This window comes from Callithrix jacchus, chromosome 12 (assembly GCF_049354715.1).
Source record: "Callithrix jacchus isolate 240 chromosome 12, calJac240_pri, whole genome shotgun sequence".
In the NCBI taxonomy this organism is placed as follows: Eukaryota; Metazoa; Chordata; class Mammalia; order Primates; family Cebidae; genus Callithrix; species Callithrix jacchus.
Window position 1 is genome coordinate 45102750 of NC_133513.1, and position 20836 is coordinate 45123585.

Below are 20836 nucleotides of genomic sequence, written 5' to 3' on the forward strand. Positions count from 1 at the left end.
TGCTTGCTCATTTCTAGGTCTGAGAGAACCATTCAGTCCTATACCATGATGTTACACAGAGCCCTCCACCCCCCAAACCCCTACCCCCTTTAAAGTATAAGAGCTTAAGTCAAGACTCTGTGAATACATACTGAGTCCCCAGGTGTCTGGAGGTTTCACATCTGCACACCTTCTTTTATTTCCAAAGAAAATAGCCTGGGCTTATTTTTCTACAACATTAGCATCAGCCCTCTCAGTAATAGACTTAGGAATAAGTCCTCATAGCAAACAAGGGCCTCCATGTGTGACAATGAGGGGGAGTGCGGTTACAAAACACATTTCTGTTTCAAGAGTTTACTTTCAACAATCACAAGGGTGAAAATGAGCTGAACAATTTGAAAGAACCTGTCACTACTATTTCAATGCATGGATCTGGGGAGATATAAATTCAACAGCTCACTTGTGAAAAGTCCTAGCTAGATTTATATCTCCCTTGGCCATCAAAATAATCAAAGAAAGAAGAAGCAAAAAGAAATGTGGAAAAGAAGCGGGGAAAAGGGAGACATATTTTATGATTCTGTATTATGTGTCAAACCCTGTGATAGGCACTTTCTTATATATAATTTATATATTCCCTACAATAGACCAGTAAATGTGATAGTTACATCTTGCCAATTTTAGATAAATATGTCATATTAATCAAAAATGAAGAAGTCGTACAGGATTTGTTGAAGTCACACATTAGTACAGGTATCAATTTAAAATGATCCAGAATGATAAAATTCCATTTTTCCTTTTTGCCCTTCAGAGGAAAACTCTTTCCTTGGATTATAACAATCCAGATTATTTACTCCTTCTCCTTAGAAGTTATTCGTGTTGTCTAACAAAATATACTTTGGTTTATTGAATGTTATTATTCAAAAGCTGCAACTTTGGGCCACCTTCTCTCAAAAAAGCAAGGCTCCTCACTCAAATAGTCTCTTCAGCTGCCACGGGCTCTCTGGGAAATGTCCTCCTTTCTCCTCCCTTGTCTGTCTTACTTTCATTTGCTGTCAGATGCGAGTCTTGATCCGAGCAACAAGGGCAAAGTAACCAGAGCCAAAGAAGAAGATACCAGAGACTTTCTGATATGTTGGCTACACCTCTCTCTAGACTCATGCCCCAATCTCCAACCACACAAAGCTCCTGGCAGCCCTCATGCCTCTAGTCTCTTCTCATGATGTTCCTGCTAGCTGCAATTCTATACCCAACTTGTTGTACAAGAAAAATTCGCTTGCTGTCCTGACAGCTCCTGACATGACCTCCTTAGAGGCCATCCCTAATCCCTCAGTATGGTTAACATGGCTAACTTTGAGTAGCACTTGCATCTTGTCCCCTAATTATATTTTGTAACATTGCATGAGCTACTCATGTCCACACCCATGAGCTGTAAGCTGCTAGAGGGTAGAGTGCGTGTCATATTGTCTCCAAGTGTTGGACTTATGATGCTCATTAATATTCTCTCAATGTCCAAGAAAATCACGAGTGGAAGGACGATTGGCATTGCAGAAGAAAGTACAATGTAGATGTCCAGTGCCTTTGGACAACCTCAGAGGAAGACAAGCGTGGAGTGACCTAGATGTTGCTAGGGCAACTGCTAGCTCTGTTATTATTCTCAGGGTAGCTGAAGAAAATGGACATAAAATCCATTCTGTGGAACAGCAAACACAATAGCCACCTTGAGGCTCTACTACTTCAAACCCTTGACATAAATCTGACATTCTGTACAACTGTGGCAATGTCACACACACCCAAACTGCCCGTTTATCTCTGAAACTCATTTTCTATTCTAAATTCTTCTCCGCAATTAAGCTGACATGTAAATTTGAATTTCAGTAAGTGTTCCTAAACAGAAAGAGGATGATGAGGTTAGCAACATTTAATATAAGAAGAAATGGTGGAGTATTGCCCTTTAGACAAATGAGCTTCTAAAAATTGTGGGAAGGCAAGGTTAGGCTGTGCAAACTTTACACAGCAGCTGGTCAATAAGTGTTCATTTGTCTCCTCTTGTCCCTGAGAGCCTTTAAATAGTAGAACCCAAACTCAGTTGTTCTAACAGGTGTTGATACATTCACCTCGGTGGGAGCAGAAAGCAGTTGGAATCATAGGAGCTCTGGGAATCTGCAGCGCCCTCTTTAGAAAGGAATGTTTTTACTTCAGTCATAAAATTAGTCTAAAGTGATCCAATTGCTAAAGGAAATGAGAAGTTAGTGTCATTCACCTTATGGTGTCTAGCTTGTTCCACTTTGAATACTTTCATAGATGGAAGAAAACTCTTGTTGGAAAGAGAATAATCCTAAAATAAATGCCTTCTGGTGGGTTTTGATTGACACTGTACTGCAGGCTAGAACTGGGGCCTTTCCCTCCCTCAGAAGCTCTTGGCACACGGCCCATGTGTGTCTTGACTGTCTCTGACATAGACATTAGGGGAAGGGAAAGGAGCTAGTGCACCAACTGTTCAGCTGCTGGTATAATATTAGTGTTAAGTGGTCCACATGCTTTTTCTCATCCAATAACCCATCTTCACAGCCAGTAAAATGAAAACTCCAGCACCATATGTACTTTTACTCTGGTCATTTCACTTGCTTCAGTGCAAAGGGTTTTTTTTTTTCCTTCCTTGTGGGCTTTAAAGATGCATTTTTGGTTCTAGTTTTAATGAATTGAAGTTATGCTCTAGTTTGAAAATGTCTGTGTGGCAACATGCTGACGCACTCTGCCTAGGGTTGGGGCCAAATGTTACAAAGATCTCTATGGTTACTTCTAGTTCTTTGTACCCTGGATGCCTGTGTATAATGGAGAGAAGGTGATCCTAGAGGAATCATCCATTCAGGCCCCCATCCAGGACTACCCTCAGAGGCTATCATTTACTTTAAAACCTATCTCAATGGTGTCTATAGTAGCCCTGTATTTGGGGAACAACACTGGTATTATCTTTTGTAGCAGAGGTGACATGGACTGAATGTGATGTCCCAATTTATATGTTGAAATCTTCACCTTCAATTTCATGGTATAAGGAGGTGGAGCTTTTGGAAGGTGATTAGGTCATCAGGGTGGAGTCCTCATAAATCAGATTAGTGCCCTTATAAAAGAGACTCCAGAGAGTTCCCTTGCCCTTTCCACCATGAGACAACACAGCAAGAAGAGAGCTGTCTATGAACCAGGAAGCAGGCCCTCTTCCGATAGCAAATCTGCTAGTGTCGTGAACTTAAAGTTCCCAGCCTCCAGCACTGTGAGAAATGCATTTTTGTTGTTTAAGACACCAATTTATGGTATTTTTGTTATAGTATTCTGACCAGACTAAAATAAGAGGCATCAATAACAGATTCCATGCTACATGAATGCCTGATATTTGGATATCATGGACCCGTGGATGGCCCTGTGTTCTCTAAAGTGTGTACTCCCCTAAATGAGAGCAAAAATGCAAAAACTAGAAACTAAGATGCAGTAAACACAACTACCCTTTCCCTCAAAAGACCTCACCTTCCCGTACGCACACACTACAGAGCTACATCTTCAACCAAGTTGATGTTTCCAGAAGCCCCTTCTTATATTACTTAATGTATCATATTATATCATGCCATGTGATAGCATACAGATGAGGAAAAAGGTCAGCAATGCTATCCTGGGAGAATACATGGATGGATCTCAGAAATCCTCAAGTCCTCTGAATTTTTGTGCAAAGCATTCTGTCTGTATGAATATCTTCATTTTTATTCATGAGGAAAAGTTTCCATAGCTTTTATCAATTTCTCAAAGGGTTTTGAAACACAAAGTGGTTAGCAACCAGGAGCCTAAAGGTAATTCAAACCCTCATAAACACATTTGAACATGCCTCAGGTCTTCATTGTTTGGTAGTTTAGAACATGGTTTACCAGTTGTCTCTGTCCTCAGGGGTTACGATGCTGAGATCTTGTTTTTTTGGGGGGTCTTTCTTTTACTCCACTTGAATTTCTCTTTCCTCACTTCCTATGCTCCTCTCTAGCCTTTCTGTTTATCTGCGTGCAAACACACCTGCTGCCTCAAATTATCACTCAAAAGAAATGTTGGATTTCTCATTCCAGGAGTATTAATGGCAACAGAGCCTGTGTGCTTATCTTGTCTGTGTCCCAAGAACAGCAAACACCTCCAACAAAGCAGGTTTCCTTTTTAAATAAAGCAATCTCACACTTGTCATATTCGTCTCTGACAGAGCAGTTGTCTTCCCCAGCTCGCAGGCCCCTCATCCTCAGGAAGACATTTGACACCAAGGAGAAGATGCCCGCAGCAGGGGACAGCCACTGGAGTCCACGCTTCACACTGGTCCCTTTGTCACCCTGGGTAATTTACAGTAGTTCTCAGAGTACCGTAAGTGCAGGATAAAACCTTTACCAAGTCTCCTCACAAATGTAGACAGAATACTGTCCTGTGATAAACTTCCAAATCCAGAGCATAAAATGATAGTGTATATTGATGGTTTTCTTTTTCCTATTTTTTTCCGTAGTCTGAATTTTTGTGCTGTGTCTGTTGGAGGCTAGAGTGGTTGCAGACTTTCAGTATAGACCTTTCTTCATTAGTGGAGCAGCACCCTCAGGTTGCAAGGCACAGCTGCCCCTCCTACCTGGTTAATAATTGAAGAAGCATTAGCCCTGCATTGAGATACTGCTGTTTAGTTTTCAGGTTCACATCAAATTCTCAGTTGTTGATCATCACAACAGCACTATCAGGTTAGCAGGGAAGGGATGGTTAGCGTCATGTTACAAAGACATCTTCACAGAGGTTGAAGTCACCCCATAAGCTAATATCTAAGAAAGCCCAAACCCTGAAAGAGGAATTTCTTTTTTCTTTTTAATCAAATTTTAGGGCTCATGCCAGTTGCCACACTGTGTCTCAGAGTACAAAAATTCAACATTAATGAACCTACAATCACAGCTTGACCAGAAGTCTCTCTAGTTCAAGGACAAGAAGGTAGAATCTTTAAGGAGTCCTGGGTGATATAACTTCAAGGTAGTTATGTCATCATAACAAACATTAGACTGCTGTAAGATCTGCCCATTTCTGAAGTCACAAATAGTCAAAATAATTGCAAACGCAATTTTATATTCTCCTTCACATCTCTCAAATAACACAAAAGGGGACCCAAGCAATACTTCTGATGAACCCATGGACCTCTGCCCCCAAAATCCTGGTGCACACAGCTTCTCCAGAGTGGCATCCATGCGGTGCTAATAACACCCCCTGAACTCCCCAGCTGCCATTTAACTCCCTTTATCCTCCTCCTTAAACTCTTACCTTCTTCATGTGTTTATTCACTTAGATTTTCTTACTAACTACTCTGACTTCTCTCTCAAATATCAGCCCAAAGGTAACACAGAGGTCAAAAGGAACAGGAAAAACAGAGAAGAGAATTGTATATTCTTTCAAGTGGCCTGTGTGTTTATCCTGAGTACCAGTTACATCCCAGGACACACTGAAACAAGGAAAAACATATCTTTACACAATGATTAAAACATTCAGGTTAGCCCTTTCCTCCATCCAGAATATTTCTTAATTCTCTATTCCATATTTTATTAAATCATCTGAGTCAGACAACTCTATTTAGGTTGTGATGAGAAAGAATTATTTATTGAAATACAAAGGCATTTCTGATTAATCATTTCATTTTTCATGCACACTTCCTTCTTTCTGCTTTAATAAAGACAGTAGCACTATTCAGTCCTCTGTACACCAGGGACCTTGGTTACCAGCCTTCCACACTCTTTCAGTTCCTCTGCAAATGGTTATATGAGAAACCTCAGCTCCTGGGGCAAGGATCCTACTGCCCTGTTAGAGCAGATTTCTGGCCATTAATAAGTTCATTTTTTAACCAAAGTTCATAAATTGTTCAGTTTTCCCTAACCTATTTTTTTTTCTCTTCTAGTTTCTCATCCAAGATGCCACAATACACAGAGCCATCATGTCTCCTTACTTAGGTTCCTTTTGGCTGTGACCACTCCTCTGTCTTTTTGCTTTTTTTTTTTTTTTTTTGGTGATGGCCTTGACTGTGCCTCTATTGAGTCCTTTTTGCTCAATCTTTTTTATTGTGTTAGAATACATATAACATAAAATTTGCTATGTTAACCATTTGAAGTATACAGTTTAGTGGTGTTAAATGCAATCATAATATTTTACAACCATCCTCAGGATCCCCCTCCGTAACTCTTGTCATCTTGCAATATTGAAACTCTGTACACATTAAACAATAATTCTAAACAATGATTCCCTTCTACCTCCAGCTGCTGGAAACCACTAATCTACTTTCTGTGTCTATGATTTTGATTATTATGAGTACTTTATATAAGTGAAACTGATAGATTCATTCTTGAGCTTAAACAGGAAGAGGAAAAGGAAAAATGAACTGATGTTTAGACACATAGAGAAAAGCATCCAAGCATTTAAATCTTAATAGGAAAAACAGGAAGGGTCCTTCAAGCCTTGCCCCTGAGGGAACAGCTGGAAGTCAAGCTGTGATACAAGTATAATGAGAGAGACTTGAGGGCAAAGAGAAAGAGGGGGAACAAGAACTATTGTTCTTGGGAATTCACAAAAAAAGCAGAAAGTTGAAATGGTCAAGAAACATGCAAAAGATGCTCAATTTCTCTGATAATTAGAGATTTCATTTAGAATCACATATAATGTTATTCAACATCAGAAAATTGACCAAAACATTTCAAAGTTTGACAAATTTGAGTACTGATGGTGTAGAGACATAGAGGCATGCATACATTGCTCATAGGAATATAAATTGGTAAATCACTTTAGAAACTATTTGGAGATATTTAGTAAAGTTGAAGACCTAGTTACTGTACTACCCGTAACTCCATATCAGCATATTGATTCTATAGGGCAATCTTGAAATTATGTTATAAAGAACTAAATGTAAAAATATTCATTGTACCACTCATTGTAACAGAAACAAAAATAAAAAAAGTAAGCCCTTGGAAACTATCTAAATGTCAAATAAGATAGATAAATAAATTGTGATATAGTCACATAATGAAATACCATATATTACTGAGGATAAATGAACAGAACTAGAAAAATCAACATGGATAAATACATCTTACAAATCCAGTATTAAGGGGAAAAAAAGAAAATTGCAGAAGAATGATTTCAATATCATGCAATTTGCATAAAGTTAAAAAACATGAAAATAAATAGTGCATATTCTTTAGGGTATTTACATAGTAGTAACACAAACAAGTGTGAGTGTGTGTGTGTGTGTGTGTGTGTGAGAGAGAGAGAGAGAGAGAGAGAGAGAGAGAGAGGTGGTTTTGATGTTTGTCCTCTCTACACCTCATGTTGAAATGTGATTCCCAGTGCTGGAGGTGGGGGCCTGACAGAAGGTGTTTGGGCCACAGGGGCAGATCCCTCGTGACTAGCTTAGTACCCTCCCCTTGGTAATGAATGAGTTCTTGCTCTCTGAGTTCCCACCAGATCTGGTCATTTAAAAAATCCTGGCACCTTTATCCAACTTCAAACTGTACTACAAGGCAACAGTAACCAAATAGCATGGTACTGGTACAAAAAACAGAACACATAGAACAATGGAACAGAATAGAGAGCCCAGAATAATGCCACGCACATAAAACCATCTGATCTTGAACAAAATAGACAAAGACAAGCAGTAGGAAAAGGACTCCTTACTCAATAAATGGTGTTGGGATAACTGGCTAACCGTATGCAGAAGGCTGAAACTGGATCCCCTCCTTATACCATATACAAAAAATCAACTCAAAGTGGATTAAAGATTTAAATGTGAAACGTAAAACTATAAAAACTCTGGAATATAACCTGGAAAATACCATTCTGGACACAAGATCTAGCAAAGATTTTATGATAAAAATGCAAAAGTAATTTCAACAAAAACAAAAATTGACAAGTGGGACCTAATTAAACTAACTAATTTAAACCTAATTAAAAAGTTTCTGCAGAGCAAAAGAAACTATCAACAAAGTAAACAGACAAACAACAGAATGGCAGGAAATAGTTGCAAAATATATATCAGACAAAGGTTTAATATCCAGAATGTATAAGAAACTTAAACTAATTTACAATCAAAAAGAGGAAAACCCTGTTAAAAACTGGGCAAAAGGCATGACCAGACACTTTTCAAAAGAAAACATATGCATGGCCAACAAGCATATAAAAAAAAGTTCAACATCATTAATCATTAGAAAAACCCAAACAAAACCACAATGTGATATCATATCACATCAATCAGAATGGCTATTATTAAAAAGTCAAAAGATAACATGTTGGTGAGGTTGTGAAAAAAAGGGAGTGTTTACACACTGCTGGCAGGAATGTAAATTAGTTAAGCTATTGCGGAAAGCAATATAGAGAATTCTCAAAGAACTTAAAACAGAATTACCATTCAACCCAGAAATCCCATTATTAGGTATATGCCAACAGGAATATACATTTTTCTACCATAAAGGTACCTGCACTCATATATTCGTTGCAGCAATATTTATAAAAGCAATGACATAGAATCAATCTAAATGCCCATCTGTGTAGACTGGATTAAAAAAAAAAGTGGTACATGTACACAACGGAATACTATACAGCCACAAAAAAGAACGAGGTCATGTCCTTTGCAGTAACATGGATGGAGGTGGAGGCCATTATCCTAAGCACACTTACACAGGAACAGAAAAACACATGCCACATGTTCTCACAGGTGGGAGCTAAACTTTGAATACAAATGGACACAAAAAAAAGAAGAGACGCCTGGGCTTACTTGAAGGTGGAGGGTGGGAGGAGAGTGAGGATCAAAAAACTGCCCATCAGATGCTATGCTTATTACCTTGGTGACAAAATAAGCTGTACACCAAACCCCCATGACACACAATTTACCTATATAACAAACCTGCACATGTATCCCTGAACCTAAAATAAAAGTTAATAAAGAAAAAACAATATATTTTTAAAATCTGACAGAAAGAAAAAAAAAATAGATCCTGGCACCTCCCCACACTCTCTCTTGCTCCTATTCCTGCCATGTGACACACCAGCTCCCTCTTCACTTCTGCCATAACCATAAGCCTCCTGAGGCCTCACCAGAAGCAAATGCCAGCACCATGCTTTCTGTACAGACTGCAGAAGCATGAGTCAATTAAACTTCACTTTAAAATAAATTTCTCAGTCTCAGTTATTTCTTTATAGTGACACAAAGGGCCTAACACAGTGATAACAGTGAATTCATGTGATGAGCGCATTTTGGAGAGATGACCTTGAAATAATGCAATTGGTGAGGGTTATACAAGGACCACAAATAATTTGCTACTTCTTATGCTTAATGTGTTTTGCATAGATGTTGATATTTTTTCTTACAGTTTTATATGTCTAAAATCTTTCACGATTTTTTATTTTAAAAATCCCATGGTTCTGGCTATGTAGAACACAGCTTTACTCCCAGGACTCAGCTGGATTCTTGAACTTGGGAGGGTGGCCCTGCCACTGGTGGGGGAAAATTGAAACAACCACTGCTAGTGGAAGCCAGGTGAGAAACTCTAATAGTTAAGGGGATGAGTTCTATTGGTCTGTGAAATATAAGTGTAATGGAACCCAAGTTCAGCTGCTCCCTACTCAAAAGCCAAACTTGAGAGACAAGAGTGCGTACGAGGAAAAACAGGTTTATTAAGGAGCTGTCAACCCAACCAGATGACAGACTGGTGTCACAGAGACTATCTCAAGTTTTTCAGACTGGCTAAGGGTTTTATGGGAGGGGGAATATAGTGAAACTACGTGTATCAGCTAACAATGTATAGGTCAGTATGTCTGGTCTTGATGACTATACTGAGCAATGGGCCACCTGGTGGGCTAACTGGTGTGAGCTTAATTGCAACTGGAATACAGATTACTGCTCAGCATTCTTCTCGGGGTGGAACATTGCACAACCTTGATTCTATGCTTAGTGTCTCAAGGCTAGTTTCTGGAGTTCTTTAAGCAAAGTACTTAAATTAAGCCTTATTAAAAGCCCAGCATAGGAAGGAGGTAATAAAAGAAAAACAAAGAATAATAGTTTTTCAAGATAAGCCTGTAGTTTCTGTTACAAATTTCGCATTGCAATTTTTTCATTCCATTTTTATGGAAAGTGGGGCATCAATACTAGTTTGGATACTTCTTGCTAGATGGGGGTGTGAATTGGAAATTTTGGAATGAAACCATTTGATCTGGCAGTGAGCTGATGTTTGGGTCCTTTTTCTGGTGTGTGTGTTTCCAAGTTTTCAGAGGGACCTGCTCTCCCAGTAAGATTGCAGGGCCACGCACATGGGATGAGTGGTCCTGCTGGAAGCAAACTCATGAACAGAAGTTAGTATAGTGCCTAGAGTCGTAATATATCTGACAGTTGCTAAATTTCTTATATCAGTTGGCTGTCCCACCTTGGCAGAAGCTTGGAGTGGCCTACTTTATGATATTTTAAAGGGACTTGATTTGTGTCTGTTTTGGAGGAGCCATTTTAATTTACAACAGGGCAACCAGCAACACTTTATCTCAAGTCAAATAAGTTTTTGACATATTTTGGTAATGCTTTTTTTCCCCTAGCATAGGGTTTATCTTCTTAATTTTTTTCTGTTGATTGAGGTCTACAAAATGACAATTTAAAGGTTGCAGGAAGAGACACATCACGGGTTTCACTTTGCATTCCTACAACCATCATAGTCTGTTTAAAATCAGGTGATAGATGGGTGTTAACTATAAAATACATGGCTCAATATAAATAATAATGGTTTGTTCCCCCTTGTCAGTTTTACCCAAGGCTCTTGTGGGGATATGATGACAGATTGGCTAAACATACATATTCAACAGGTTATAGAAAGAGCTATGAATATTCATGACGATCATACTCACACATGTGTATTGAACAAACACATGTAACATACAACCAATCTTTACTTTGGGGTGTAGATTTAACATTTAAATGTATAAAATTAGTCCTATAGATCAAAAGATATTTCTTAGGGCACAAATGCATCTAAGTGCATCATCTCTGTAACTGTCCAGAACTAGTCTGCGGTTTGTCTTTTTTATCAGGAGAAAGTTACTGAAATCAGTCTCTCGTATAATTAAGGCTGTAGTTCTGGCTGGTGGAACAGAGGCTGGAGGTCAGTTAGTCAGCATCCGGCAGAGCTGCAAATTGTTTTGATATTTCTTACCTCAAGGCCAGTGCTTGCTTAGTCGCTAGAGAAAAAGAAAACACCTGTGGCAGTTAGAACATAGTTTACTTTTTCAATGTAGGACTGTGTGACTTAACCTTTACCTGGCATGGCCTTAGGTCCTGTTTATAGTCTGACATCTTATTTCCACAGAGTCTGTTCTGTCAGTTTTATGAGTTCTGTTTTAACATTTGTGTCAATCAGTTGTTGTGTCTAAACCATAAAATGAAGGGGATACAATGAGGCATGTCTGATCTCCCATCCTGTCATGGTTGGGAATCACATTTTTAAGGTATTTCCATGGTTCTGCTGACCTAAAAGGGGTTCATTCAGTCAGTGGAGGACTGAAGATTTTATTTTATTTTTCAAATGTTATTTTATATTTAACAGGTACATGTGCACCTTTTTTCCATGGGTATATTGTATAATGCTAAGGTATGGGGTATGGATCTCATCACCCAGGTAGTGAGCACAGTGCTCAACAGGTAGTTTTTCAACCCTTCCCTCCTGTCCTTTCTCCCTGACCTAGCAACTCCCCATGTCTGTTGTTCCCATCTTATGTCCGTGCATACTCAGTCAGGATTCTCTAGAGGGGCAGAGCTAATGGAATATATATTAATAAGAGTTTTTTAAGCATCAACTCACATGATCACAAAGTCCCACAATAGGTCATCTGCAGGCTGAGGAGCAGGAGAGCCAGTCCAAATTCTAAAACTGAAGAACTTGGAGTTCGATGTTTGAGAGCAGGCAACATCCAGCCTGGGAGAAAGATGTAGCCTGGGAGACCAGGCCAGTCTCTCCTTTCACATTTTTCTGCCTGCTTATATTCTAGTCATGCTGGCAGCTGATTAGATGGTGCCCACCCAGATTATGGGTGGATCTGCCTTTCCCAGCCACTGACTCAAATGTTAATCTCCTTTGGTAACACCCTCACAGACATACCCAAGATCAATACTTTGTATATTTTAATCCAATCAAGTTAATGCTGAGTATTAACCATCACATTTAGTGTTTGGCTCCAACTTATAAGTGAGAACATTTAATATTTGGTTTTTCTGTTCTTGTATTAAGTCATTTGGAATAATGTCCTACAGCTGCATCCATGCTGCAAAGGACATAGCTTTGTTTCTTTTTACAGCTCTTTAGTATTCCAAGGTGTGGATGTACCACATTTCTTTATCCAATCCACCATTGATGGGCACCTAGGTTGATCTCATGTCTTTTTATTGTGAATAGTGCCATGCTGAACATACCAGTGCATGTCTTTTTGGAAGAACAATTTCTTTTCCTTGGGGTATACAGCCAGTAATGAGATTGCTTGTTTGAATAACTGCTTTAAGTTCTTTGAGAAACCTCCAAACTACTTTCCACAGTGACTGAACTAATTTACATTCCAACTCACAATATAGTGTTCACTTTTCTCTGCAGCTTTGGCAGCATCTGTTATTTCTTGACTTTTTAATAATAGCCATTTTGACTGGTGTGAGATGGTATCCCATTGTGGTGTTTGTAGAACTCTCTAAACAGTTCACACCAAGCTTCGCACCAAGGACAGCTCATACTATCATTTATCTGATGAATTTATCTGATGATTAGTGAGGATGAGCATTATCTCATGTGTTTGTTGGCCACATATATGTCTTTTTTTGAGAAGTGTCTCTTCATGTCCTTTGCCCATTTCTAAGAGTTTTTTTCTTGTAAATTTCTTTAAGTTTCTTATAGATTCTGGATATTAGATCTTTGATAAATGCATGGTTGGCAAATAGTTTCTCTTATTCTGCACTTTTTGTTTACATTTTCCTTTTGTTTTGTCAACAAATGGGCAAGCTTTTATTTTGTCCTATATTGATGTGAGAGTGGGGTGACTACCTTCCCCTGACCTATCACATTCTTCAGTGGGACTTCTATGGACAAGGGACTTAAGAGTTTAAAGACTTATAGCCAGTTAATTAGTCTAAGCCAAATGAGAACAGAGGCAAACATTAATTCTTGGAACCCTTTTAAGTAACATAAGAGTCAAAAACAACAGCCAAAAAAGAAAGGTTAGAAAATGGACTTGTCTATAAGTTCTATGTGTTGAGCCATCGGCTGTTGAGGCATCTGTGTACCAGTTTTGATTTGGAAGTTCTAAATTAATTTTATCTTTCAAAACTGTCCCTTATATTCTCATGTGCTTGTGGGCCTGGAGGGATTGAATACCTTCAAATTTTGGAGGTAAAACAAAACCTGCAGAAAGAATTAGCAACATTTCAAACAAAAAAAGGTTTTAAGCCTTGCCTGGTTCTAAGAATGACAGAAAGAGGAAGCCCATAGATAGCTAAACATTCAAATTATCTAGTATCAAGGACTCAGATGCAGGCAAAATTATTAAATGAGTTTTGATGTCTTTTATTACAGGTCTGTCCCTATGTTTCATGAAAGCAATTTACTTTGATTGTTGCCTTTTTCCACATCTGGAAACAAGGCTTTGGTTAGAGTTTGGTGTCAGATACTGGCATCATATTCAAGATTTAGCAGCAGATGGTGCCTTTTTAGATGAGATGTGTATATCAAGGTGTCAAAACTCTGTAACTTAATATCACATGATTAGTTAATATAACCTTGTAAGGACCTTTTCATGGGGCTGAAGTTGGTGATACTGAAGTCAATGATCTGTCTAAAAGTTGTAAAATGATTCTATAACCTTGAAGTGATTAATTTTTATGGCTTTCATAAGTCCCCAGTAATAAGGCTAGATCAGAAATTTAGGTTAGAATTTTTATTTTGAGGGTGTTTATCATAGAGATTAAAAGGCCCAAAACATTTGATCAAAGCACAGATTATTATAAAATTATAGTCATTCATTTAACCAAGAGTGATAATTTTAAAACCTCAAACGCAAAACAGAAAGTTACATGGATGCAAGAATCTTAATCTTTTTAAAGCTCAGTTTTACTAAGTAATCACAAATTGAATAAAGAAAACATGGAAATTTTCTTGATAAAATGTAAAATCATGTTTCTTAAGTCAGTTACTAAAAAAGGCAAGAAAAAACCTTCTGCAGTGTGATTGCTTCTCCTTATGGGAAGCCCATTTAGATAACCTGGAAGTTAAACCTGATGGAAAAAAAGTACTTGAATTTAATCAGTTACAAGAAGAGTGTGTTCCATGTTACAGCAGGGGAATACATAACTTAGTAACAGCATGAGAAGTTTCCTGATTACATTTAAAATTAGACATATCAAGAAAAGCCAAAAATACAGAATCAAATTATACTATAGGAAAATATTGTTCTTCTAGACTTTTAAGATAAAACCATTGAGCATCAGGCCATAATCATAGTTAGAACTGGAGGAAAAAAAGAAGTACAGGAGTTGATAATAAAGTTGAAGGAGTTTTTTTTTTTTTCTCAGTCATCCTCTAGGAGAGAAAAAGTTGAAAGCAGTGAGACATAGCAAAAATTGACCTTTTGAGATACGAATCTTGAAAAGTTTTCAAAAGAAACAGGTTATAGAATTAGAAATTAAAACGTCTCGTAGTTTCATTAACAATAAATCAATGCCTTAAGAAATCCTTGTTTTAACATAGGGGACCAATCTTAAAAAGACTATTATAATTAATTATCTTTTTGTTATAGCAAAGTTAATCACATACAAAATTATTTAAGTAAAATAATCTTTCACAAACCTTATCCTTACTCAAGACTATCTGCAACATTCTTGAACTATCTTATTTGCCATACACTCACCTCTTTTCTAAATAACCAGTCATTTGATTTTAGGACAAAAGTTTAACATACAAGATTCCTTCTCATAAAAATGTTTTTTTAAATAACCTTCTTTACCAAAACTACATCTTAATATAAATAATTTTCTTCACATCTCTTTTTTACTTACTGTTTATCTTTTACCTTCTTTCACACATAACTTCAAAATCACATCCAAGTTACATAAAGTAATTCTTTACCAAAAAGAATAGAACTTACAGAATTATACACTAACTGGAATTCTTACTCTTAGTGACTTTAAATTTTAGTGAAAACCTAGAGATCAAGAAATTCTAAATTATCTATCAGATGTTTCCAATGTTTGCATTTTATAGATCAAACAGCTCCACAATTTTTATAAATATATTTTGCCATAGCATAACTGTCTTAATTGGAAATGACGCAGATATCCAGTGAGCACCTATTATTCAATTTAAAATAATTTTAAATTTTTAATTACATAAAAAGTCCACCTATAAGTATTTATCTTATTTCCACATGCCCCAATTCTTTCATTTTTAACAGTTTATCAAGATTACTTCTGAAAACTGAGATATTGGACAAAACTAGTCAGCATTTAAAGTAATTTCCCTAGTAACCATTTTTAAAGTCAGTGAACATCAAGGGTTCACCTAAGTAAGAACCTTAAAGTTAAATATGTGGACACTTGACAATAGTTTAAAAGATTCAGCTGTTTTCACTGAACCGACAGTCTTAAATCACTATTATTTTAAAGAAAAAAATCACACAAAGAGACTATTATGTTTTTAGCTGGGTTTACAGCCTTATAATGTTTGTGTCAAACCCTGATGCCTTAAAATATCTAGCAGAGGCAAATATAAAACTTATCTAATCAGTAAACTCAGACAAAAATGTGTGCCAACAATTCTCAAGACATTTCTATTTTTATTTTACTAATAATTTTAAATCGAGTTTATTTATTATAGATTACTAAATTCATACGAACTTAAAAAGTATTTGAACTTAATTTATGAGTACTCATTTGCTTATAAGCTAATTTGGTGGTATGCTACACACAATACATAACATAATACATACACAAAACACATCTAAACATGTATACACACACATTCAAACAAAAATCCAATAGCTTTTACCTTAAAACTCCATCCATGAGACAGCATCACGAACTCACCAGCCTATAAAAGATAGTTGGATTCAATTATATCTCTGACAAAATTGGAACCTGTTTACTTGGCTAAATTTTGTTTACCCCAATAGGTAATCCGGTAAGTTGTGGGCCAGAATTTGGGGCAAAGCAGTTTTCATGGCAGTATAATTAAAAACAAAAACGAAAAACACCGCTTTTACTCTTTTTTCTTCCCTTCGGTTTCAAATGAGTTTCCAATGTTTGGATTTTAGGTGGAATTGGCGGAACTGTATAAGAAAAACAAAATCTCCGAATAACCTTGATTACTCGTACCATAAACAGTTGATCTCAACACCAGTAGCTTAATAACAGCAGATTCAAATCATGCAGAAAAAGAAAGCGAGAAATAGAGAGCTTTAGATGACTCCACTTAGCTTTAGTTGCCAGTTAACCATTCGAGGTCTCAATTTTCCTTACTGTAATTTACACTTATTATTAAAATGTGCACAAAAAATGGACCATAATATGTAACCATCTGGCAGTTCCAGAAAATCTGGCATGCCTTTGAACTTTTCCAGGGCCCACAAAGACAACTGACAAATGCAAATGAACCAGCTCTCAAATTACATAAAGGTCCAACAACTATTTGGTTTTCTAAAAGGGCACCACAACCAAAAACAAACATACGCTGGTTTATTCTGATGGAAAGCCTAAATGGAGGGAAAAAGAGTTCCCAATTGTACTTAGCAAAATGACTTACTCCATCTTCCAGGGAATCCCAGCCATGAGGTCAGCTAGTCATGAGCAGCTGGCACTCACAAGCAATTATTGCTTTGCCTATAGTGTGAATGGGTAAGCCCTAATGCAATACTGCAGTCAGTTGCTCTGACCGTTGGAAAGCAGGCAGGCTAGACCACGTGGGGAACACAGCTGCATGCTGGGTACCAGAAACTGTAACCAAACCCAGTTTCAGCTGCTTGCTGCTTGCAAGCCAAGCTCGAGAAACAAGAGTTAGTAAGAGGAGGAGCAGGTTTATTCAAGAGCCAGCAACCTGAAGAGATGGATGACAGTGTCACAAAAACCATCTCAAGGTTTTCAGGCTGGGCAAAAGGATTTTATGGGAGCATTAATGTGTAGAAACTATATGCAGGGGTTGACTACACGCAGGTCAGTATATCTGGTCTCAGTGACTATCTTGAGCAAATGGCAATCTGTTGGTCTGGGGATGTCTGCTTGATTGCAGCAGAGATACAGATTAATTCACCAGCATTCTTCCAGGGATGAATAGCCTTAACTCTATGCTTAGTATCTCAAGACCAATTTCTGAAGTTCTTTAAGCAAAGCACGTGAATTGAGTTAATCATTATTAAAGCATTATTAAAACACTCAGCATAGAAAAGGAGAAGAAAAAAAAAACAAAGAAGAATAATTGTTTTTCAAGATTGGATGGTAGTTTCTGTTACATAAGGTCAGCAATTCCTCTTGACAGAATGAGAAAGTCATAATAGTAAAAGGAAAAGAAGACAAAGCACTCTGTGATTTAATGCCATTTCTGGAAGCTCTTCAACTTTCATAAAAGAGGGAGCCATTCTAATATAGAAACAAGTTTTCTGTGCAGGCGTTTGGGTTCAGTTTGCCACTTAGGCCATGGTGATGGGGCTCAAACCTAGAAAACAGTGTTTGATTCTCCTGGCTGAAAGGTCCAGCTCTCCTTGTCAAGGGAATGGGGAGTAGGAGGGGTGGGGGCACCACTCTCCAGATGACCAACTTAGGAGTATTCATTTCTCCACTGCTGCCCCTGCTAAAGAGAATTGCTAATTGCTTTCTGGGTGCAATTGCTAATTGCTTTTTTTGCTAATTAGCAAAAAATAATTTTGCTGATTATTTGTCCTGAAACACAAGTCATGTCCTGAGAGCCCAGGACAGGATTCTTTTACATTGAACAAGGTGTTCTGCCAGGTGTGAGGTTCTCACCTGGGAATGAGGTACTACATCTACAACAAAAATAAAAGCTGGATGAGGGCCGGGCCGGTGGCTCACGCCTGTAATCCCAGCACTTTGGGACGCCAAGGCGGGTGGATCACGAGGTCAAGAGATCGAGACCATCCTGGTCAACATGGTGAAACCCCGTCTCTATTAAAAATACAAAAAATTAGCTGGGCATGGTGGCGCTTGCCTATAATCCCAGCTACTCAGGAGGCTGAGGCAGGAGAATTGCCTGAACCCAGGAGGCGGAGGTTGCATTGAGCCGAGATCGAGCCATTGCACTCCAGCCTGGGTAACAAGAACGAAACTCCGTCTCAAAAAAAAAAGAAAGAAAGAAGAAAGAGAAAGAAAGAAAAGAAAGAAAGAAGGAAGGAAGGAAAGAAAGAAAGAAGGAAAGAAAGAAAAGAAAGAAGGAAAGAAAGAGAAAGAAAGACAGAAAAAGAAAAAGCTGGATGAAGAACATGCATAGGGAATTAGGTCAGGCAAGAGGGTGAAGTAAGAGAGGTGGGGTATGGTGGGGGAATCCATACTGTTGAAGACACCCATCTGGCTGGTGAAACACTTGTAGAGAAAAGTGTGATCTTCAAGATGCACACATGGAAATGAAGGCAGCAAATCATGGAAGGGCATGCATGGCCGAGTTAAAGAATCTGAACTTTGTCTTATGGGCAGTGCTGGCTGTAGGGGCCTGCAAACTGTGATTAACAGGCACTGTGATAAGCCAGAACTTAGAAAGATCTCTCTCTGCTGCATCTTTTGTGTCTTTTCCTATGCAATTCATTTCCTCTTAATTTGCCTTTACACACCTCATTAGACATAACTATGGAGCAAGTGAGCAAACCCTAGGAGTCTGCAGAGACAGCAGTCACTTAACACCCAGCCTGCAGGTTGAGGAAGCAGCTATCAGGAAAGAAAGCAAATTCACTTTCCTACAGAGGGACACATCCATCTCTGCAGCCAATGAGCTGGATACAGGTGGGAAAAATGACTTCCAACCATAGGGGGTGTTGTTCTGCAATGAAATGAACCACCATGTCATTGGAGGTTTTCCAATCCTGGCTAATTTTCTAAATTCTCTAAAGGGTGTGGAAGATGCCAAGTGAAGAAGCAACCTAACCTTCTGTTTTCTTACACATTCAAAGAAGCGAGCACCTTCTAGCAGTTGAGACCTTATATCTGCCATGCCGATTTATGCTGTTGTATCCTGGAGAGAGCATTCCTTCCCAGCAATGATGGAGGAACCCAAGACGGAAAGAAAACACAAAAACTGATCCTCTAAGTATTTAAATCAACATCTTGATATAAATTTCCAAAGGAGACATTGAATATATTCTTGCCTCGTCTTTGATTAGAAACAGGAATAGAATTCCTGTTAGTTTGGTATTTTAGGGGTGATAATAGCAAAATGACCTTCAAATTCTTAACTATAAGCTTTAACTGGGTTTGCCTGATTGCTGGTTTTGAATGAACCTTACAACCAAGGACCGCTGTGACACAGAAGAGTAGAAGTTTGGCACAAACTGCATGGGTTCACCATGTGGTTCTTTCATTTTCTAATTCTGTAATCCTGTACAAACCATTTAACGTACTTATGACTCAGTTTACTTATCCGTGAATGGGGAAAGTAATAATGTCTCCCTCTTTAGGACTGAAGTGAGCCAATACATATAAAGTACTGAGTAGTAAGTATCTCCAAACACATCCATTATCCAAACCATTAGTGATCTCTGTGCGCGTGTGTGTGTGTGTGTTCAGAGTGAGAAAGACAAATAACTCCATTTCATACCACAAAGAAGACTATTTAATAACACCTGCTAGCAGACATAGCTGTTCTGTCTCAAATTCTCCTGTAGATACTGGTGTTTGCTACTCTAGCTATTGAAACTTCTTGCAAACTCTGATTCTCATGTAGCTTTGAGCCTTCATGCTACTGAGGTCACTGTTCCCCTTCACCACTTTCTTATTTCAACAAACTAAACTCTGTCCTAGCTCCCTCAACCCATAGAACCCATACTCATGGCTTGCATCAACTTCCACAGACAGAGGAAAGTAAAATAACACATTTTTGTCTTGTTTTCATTTTTTTTAATTATGCTAGTAAGCTGTTAAAATTTGGACGTTGTCCAACTGCCTCATTTAACATTTTGCATTCAACCACCTGCCACCTATTTAATTTTAAGCACTTATTGTTTACCATTATTTGATTTTTAGTAATTTAGCTTTTAAAAAACGTTGTCATTATCTCACCATTATCTCATTTTCTTTGTGATTTAATATTTTGACATTTTTCAACACTTCACTATGCTATTGACTTTTAAAACATGTTTGATTTGTCTTGTGCATGTCTCCTTTTATTTCCTGTAGTGAAAGTATTGATTATTACCTCAGTCAGGGCTTCTGGAATTAGCACAGGAGCAAACAGCGATTTTTTGTTGTTCTTCCAGTTTTGTTTTTAATTGTTTCTCTCTTAACTGCATTTTTGGCATTTTGGGTTTGTTTGTTTGTTTGTTCGTTTGTTTGTTGGAGTAACTGACACAGAAATAAAGTGTAAAAGTTGAATTTCTCCTTATTCACTATCAGTATGAAAAGGAAATAGCTAGCATGTTTATTATATAAGCCTGTGAACTCTGAGCATTTTGGAATCCTGTTTACTTTTAGTTGACCTCATCAGTTAACATAAATGTAATTCTCAACATCTTTTTATACATGTATTTTAAGTTTAATCATTCTCCTTCATGTGCTTTCATAATTGCAGTACTTTACAGCATGTTTTTCATTCATATATTTATCTATTCTAAT

General features: G+C 37.8%; 1 long non-coding RNA gene across 1 annotated transcript; it reads right to left on the reverse strand.

Moving 5' to 3' along the window:
• Positions 1-12907: 12907 nt before the first annotated feature.
• Positions 12908-16938, reverse strand: LOC144578496 (uncharacterized). Its single transcript, XR_013524378.1, has 2 exons — positions 16812-16938; positions 12908-16100 (listed from the first exon to the last, which is right to left on the reverse strand). It is a non-coding gene; the product is annotated as an uncharacterized LOC144578496 (long non-coding RNA).
• Between the last annotated feature and the right edge of the window lie 3898 nt (positions 16939-20836).